Raw genomic sequence first — 5,425 nt, 5'->3', positions numbered from 1 at the left:
ACAAGAGGCCGCAATATCAGGGTTCCTTCAGCAGAATCTTGCTGGCATGAACATTAGTATCTAGGTTTATCATAATCTATTTTGTAGTTCCACTGTGGCTCCTGAGTCTATGTGGCACTGGGGGGTAAGGATGGTCTGAGCCACCCATTGGAGGTGCTAAGTGAACTGAAAGGAATACTGGTGGTAGGTAGTTAGGGAAGTAGTTAGTTCTGCTATTCTAGTGGCAACACCAGTGGTTATGCCCAAGACTACAAGAAAGGGTAGGACCTGAACATTTATTTGTCATGCCATGTGTGTGATGGAAGCTAGCATGGGTTCTCTACCAGGTACCACCTTTAGCCCCAGACCACCCCAGAGTAGTCAGGGGTAAACTTGAGTACTGCAGAGGATTGAGGCATTGCGTACATTTGGACATAGGGGCTGGGCAGTAGTGCTCAGGGCATTATTACAGCTTGAGGAATCCAGTGTGCCCATAAAGTGTGACCCTGAGGAGTCAAAGCAGTCTCCAATACCAAAGAGAGGGATGTGGGAGAGATGAAGGGAGGTAGTGATATTTGGCTCAGAGCCATTAATGAGCTGTTGATTAAAGGTAGGGCTCTCTTAGGCCGGGCGTGGTGGCTCACGCCTTTAATCCCAGCACTCGGGAGGCAGAGGCAGGCGGATTTCTGAGTTCGAGGCCAGCCTGATCTACAAAGTGATTTCCAGGACAGCCAGGGCTTCACAGAGTAACCCTGTCTAAAAAAAAAAAAAAAAAAAAAAAAAAAAAAAAAGAAAGAAAAAAGGGAAAAAAAATCAAACATGCCAATTCTGGATATTGGTGAAGCCAAGCTGTTTGTAGTAACAGAACAAGGCTTTAATAAACTCTGAGTCCATGGAGGGAGAGAGGAAGAGTCACAAAATAAACTCTGGAGGGAGTTTCTACAGCTCCAAGTGGGAGCTGAGCGGCAAAAGAGAAGCCCAGCAAAGAAGCTGTGAGGATAGAGCTGAGAGACAGGAGGGTCAAGGTTGAAGAAGCCCAGTAGAGCTTAAGGATGCTGCAGTACTTAGCAGGCAGCTCCTAGAGAGGGGAAGCAAGGAAATCGAGAGGTATAGTCCAATAGAGGGAGAGGAGCAGTATTAAGCAAGTTGTCTTAATAACTAGAGCAAGTGGTGGGAAGAGGCAGACTCTAGAATTTGAAACCAGATATAATGGGTAGCAGAAGTCGGCAGACCCATACACACCTGAAGAGAGCCAACTCATCAACTTGAGTCAGTTTGAAATGCCAACACATGGGCATGGCTAAAAGGTAAGAGTGGTATCTCTACCACTACCTGACAAAAGAGCTCTGGAAGGGAGTAGTGTTTGGAGATCTTTGTATGTTAGAGATGGGACAGCTGGTGAAGAGAAGTCAGTAGCGTGTGACTCAAAGGTTAGCCTTCTTTGAGTATAAGAAGTCCAGCTGTGCCCAGATCATGCAGACAAGGTGCCCATCTTTGGATGGTATGGTCTAATATTTTGATGAGTATGCAATGGACACAAAGGAAGGTCCTAGTTGATGACTTAGGACCGTAGGGCATAACTACATCTTCTGGAAGATGTAGGGCTGGGGCTTGGAGGAGTGCCTGCTGGAGCTTACAGAAGGGTTTGGCAATAGGCGGCAGGGGAGGGGGTTGTCACTGAGGGACTAAGTGTTGGGTTCTTGTTGTTGTTTTGTTTTGTAACGAAATCTCAATCATTTGGTTTTACTAATAAAGACTCAGGAGCCTGATGCTGAGGTGAAAGCCTGACAGCTCCAAGAGGCAGAGAAAGCTCCCAGCTGACTTTCCTCCTTAGCTGAGGTCCCACCAGGAATGCCCACCTCTCACGCTGTCTCAAAAAATGCTTTTTCAACAGGAATGCCCCTCCCTTCTACTTGTTGTGTGTCTCTCTATCATCTTCCTGACTCCCTGTTACTCTCCATGGTTTCTTTCTTTCTTTTTCTTTCTTTCTTTTCTTTCTTCTTTCTTTTCTTTCTTTCTTTTCTTTTCTTTCTTTCTTTCTTTCTTTCTTTCTTTCTTTCTTTCTTTCTTTCTTTCTTTCTTTCTTTCTTTCTTTCTTTCTTTCTTTCTTTCTTTCTTTTTGGTTTTTCAAGACAGGGTTTCTCTGTATAGCCCTGGCTGTCCTGGAACTCAGAAATCCACCTGCCTCTGTCACTCTATAGACCAGGCTGGCCTCGAACTCAGAAATCCACCTGCCTCTGCCTCCCAAGTGCTAGGTTTTTTGTTTTTTTTTTTAAAGATTTATTTATTTATTATATGGAAGTACACTGTAGCTGTCTTCAGACACTCCAGAAGAGGGCGTCAGGTCTTGTTAAGGATGGTTGTGAGCCACCATGTGGTTGCTGGGATTTGAACTCTGGACCTTCGGAAAAGCAGTCAGGTGCTCTTACCCACTGAGCCATCTCACCAGCCCCCTTGTTTTTGTTTTTTTTTTCTTAATAATCCCATGTTCATGTCCTGTAAACTGGTTGCTTGCTCTGCTTCTTAACCTGCGGTTGACTCTATTTAATGCCGTTTACAATATTTAAGCAGAAAGCTCTTGGATTAAAGGTATGTGCTAGGGCTGAGCCACACCACAATTAGGTCACAGCATCCTGTAGTTTGAGGGCATGCCCAGCACTCAGAGAGGACTGAATAAGGACCAAGCTGTTCTGTGAGTTGTCACCGCACTCAACAGGAGTCAGGGATAATTGCCCAGCTAACAGACTCAGTGTCTGGAACCTCAGCTTTCGATGGGGCCCAAATGCTTGCCTAGAGACAACAAAAACCTGAGGGCAAGAATGAGATTTCATCCGCAGGAAACAGTTGCTAAAAACACAAGCTGCTGTGGGGGAGGTCACAGAAGGCCATGTTGCCCTAAGTCTGGCTAAAATATGGACTCGGTTTGTTTCTGCTTCTGCTTGGCTCAGAATGAGCAAGCTGTGGAACCTCTCCCTCTATGCTAATAGTTTTTTGTATGAGAAATTAATCTGGAGGGCGCTGGTGAGATGTCTCAGCAGGTAAAAGCACTGATTGCTCTTCCAAAGGTTCTGAGTTGAAATCTCAGCAACCACATGGTGGCTCACAACCATCCATAATGAGATCTGACACCCTCTTCTAGTGTGTCTGAAGGCAGCTACAGTGTACTTACATGTAATAATAAATCTTTTAAAAAAGAGAAAGAAATGAATCTGTCTTTTTGTAGAATAAAGAGCTGATGACTGAGGCTGGGGCAGAATAACAGGACAGAATGAGCAGGCAGAGAGACAGACAGGGGGACAGAAGCATGGACAAGGACAGAGCAGGGGGGTAGAGCAATGAGAGCCACGTGGAGAGACACAATGACAGAGAAGGCAGCTTGAGTTAGAAGCTAGCTAAGAGACTGCCCCAGCAAAAAAGGCCAACAGCCTTAAACTAGAAAGATGTCTGTGTCTTTATTATTAAACCACAAGTGGGACCCCAGAAGCCCCACACTATGCAGTGAACCCAACTCAAGGCCTTATGTTTGTTTGGCAACCACTCGATCACTGTACATTCAATGGTGTTACTGGAAGATGATAAAACCTTAAAGAAGTGGGACTCCATGGGAAGAAGTTAGGTCATGAGAACATGACCTTGAAGGGAACACTGGGACCCTCGCCTCTTCATCCTTTTTGCTTCTCGGTCAACATGTCACATCCTCTCACCATGATATATAATGCTTTACCACAGGACCCAAACCAATCATGGGCCCAAATAATCTCTCCTTCCTTATAAGTTGATTATATCAAAATGATAGAAGAGCTATTGCCTAGATCAGCCCACTCCTTGCCTGAGATACACATAATAAATGTGCTGAAGCGAAGAGTCCTTTTTATTCTAGTTTGTCTCTACTCAGAAACTAAACCATTTGCTATGTATCCTAAGTACAAGGTTCTTTGCCTCCACAGCTGATCAGCCTGGGCCACTCCTAGGCAAACAACTGCAGCCTCCAGTTTAGCACCTCACAGTGAAAACAGGGGGAGGCTAGGTAAAGCTTTAGCACAGAATTGTACTTCTCGAAGTCTCAGGAAGAGAAGGGGAGGGAGGCCTGTCTCTGCCCTTTGTTCTCAGCACTTGTACAACTTTCAGAGTGTGTTCACATGGTAAAAAGCTCAGTAAGAGTTTGCCATAAGGGTTTGGGGATTTGGCTCAGTGGTAGAGCACTTGCCTAGCAAGGCCCTGGGTTCAGTCCTCAGCTCTGGAAAAAAAAAAGTTTGCATAAATTCAGGTCATAAATTGATTAAGAGGTTTATAACAGACAATGTCTACACGATTATCTGGCTAAGCATTCATCATTTGTTACTAGCTTACAGGTTCATGGAAAGTTAAAGACCACAACTAAGTTGTCCTTGAAGTTTTGTATAGATAAACCCAGTCAATATCTTATCTCCTGTTTTTGTATCTGCGGTCTTGTGGTGTTTATCTGCTTCTTCTGTTTCCTTTTTTTTTTTTTTTTTTTTTTTAAGATTTATTTTATATATGTGAGTACACTGTAGCTGTCTCCAAACACACCAAAGAGGGCATCAGAGCCCATTACAGATGGTTGTGAGCCACCATGTGGTTGCTGGGAATTGAACTCAGGAACTCTGGAAGAGCAGTCGGTGCTCCTAACTGCTGAGTCATCTCTCCAGCCCCATATATCTTCTTTATGACATCAGTTAATGGTTTCTGTAACCCCTTCGAATGTGCCCTATGTTTAAGAAGTCTGTTTTTGCCTCAGAAGCAATTAAGCAGTTCTGTTATAAAAGAGACTCAAATGTCTTCATCTACATTGCCATTCAGAAATGATGGTGACCCTAGCATGCTAGTTACAGAATAAATGCTCTGTTTTTGCATACTATCTGAGTCTGGGGGCTTCCTTCAGCAAATTTCGGATCCTTACAGAAATTTATTGCTGCATAGTTGGTGATTCTGGCAGAGGGAACAGAGTCACCCAGCTTTTCTCTCTTTGTATCTGTCATTTCTCCAGTGTATCTTTTTGTTGTCTCTTTGTTGCCCTAGTTAGGAAACAGTGCCAAGCCAGGTGGAACTCCTCAGATGTACACACCTTTCACACAGCGTGATGAAGGGAAACCTACAGAAGTACTGTTCAATCTATTCAATTAACAAAATAGAGGATGATTAAAATGGCACCTATACCAGTTGTAGTAGTTGGTTCTGGCTCTACCTCCCAGTTCCATGCTCCCAGAAATGAGATTCAGATTCAAAATGTATTTACAAATACCTTGGCCATAGAGCTAGGCCAAGTCTTCTCTGACTAGATCATAACTTAAATTATCCAATTTACTCTAATCCACATTCTGCTGTGTGGATGGTTACCTGTGCTTAGATGCCATCTGTCTGTCTCACATCTTCCTGGGTGAATCTCCCACACCTGGCTCTTTTCCAACATTCTTTCTGCCTGCCA

This window comes from Mus pahari, chromosome 5 (assembly GCF_900095145.1).
Source record: "Mus pahari chromosome 5, PAHARI_EIJ_v1.1, whole genome shotgun sequence".
Taxonomy (NCBI): Eukaryota; Metazoa; Chordata; class Mammalia; order Rodentia; family Muridae; genus Mus; species Mus pahari.
Note: the sequence above shows the minus strand (reverse complement) of the source record.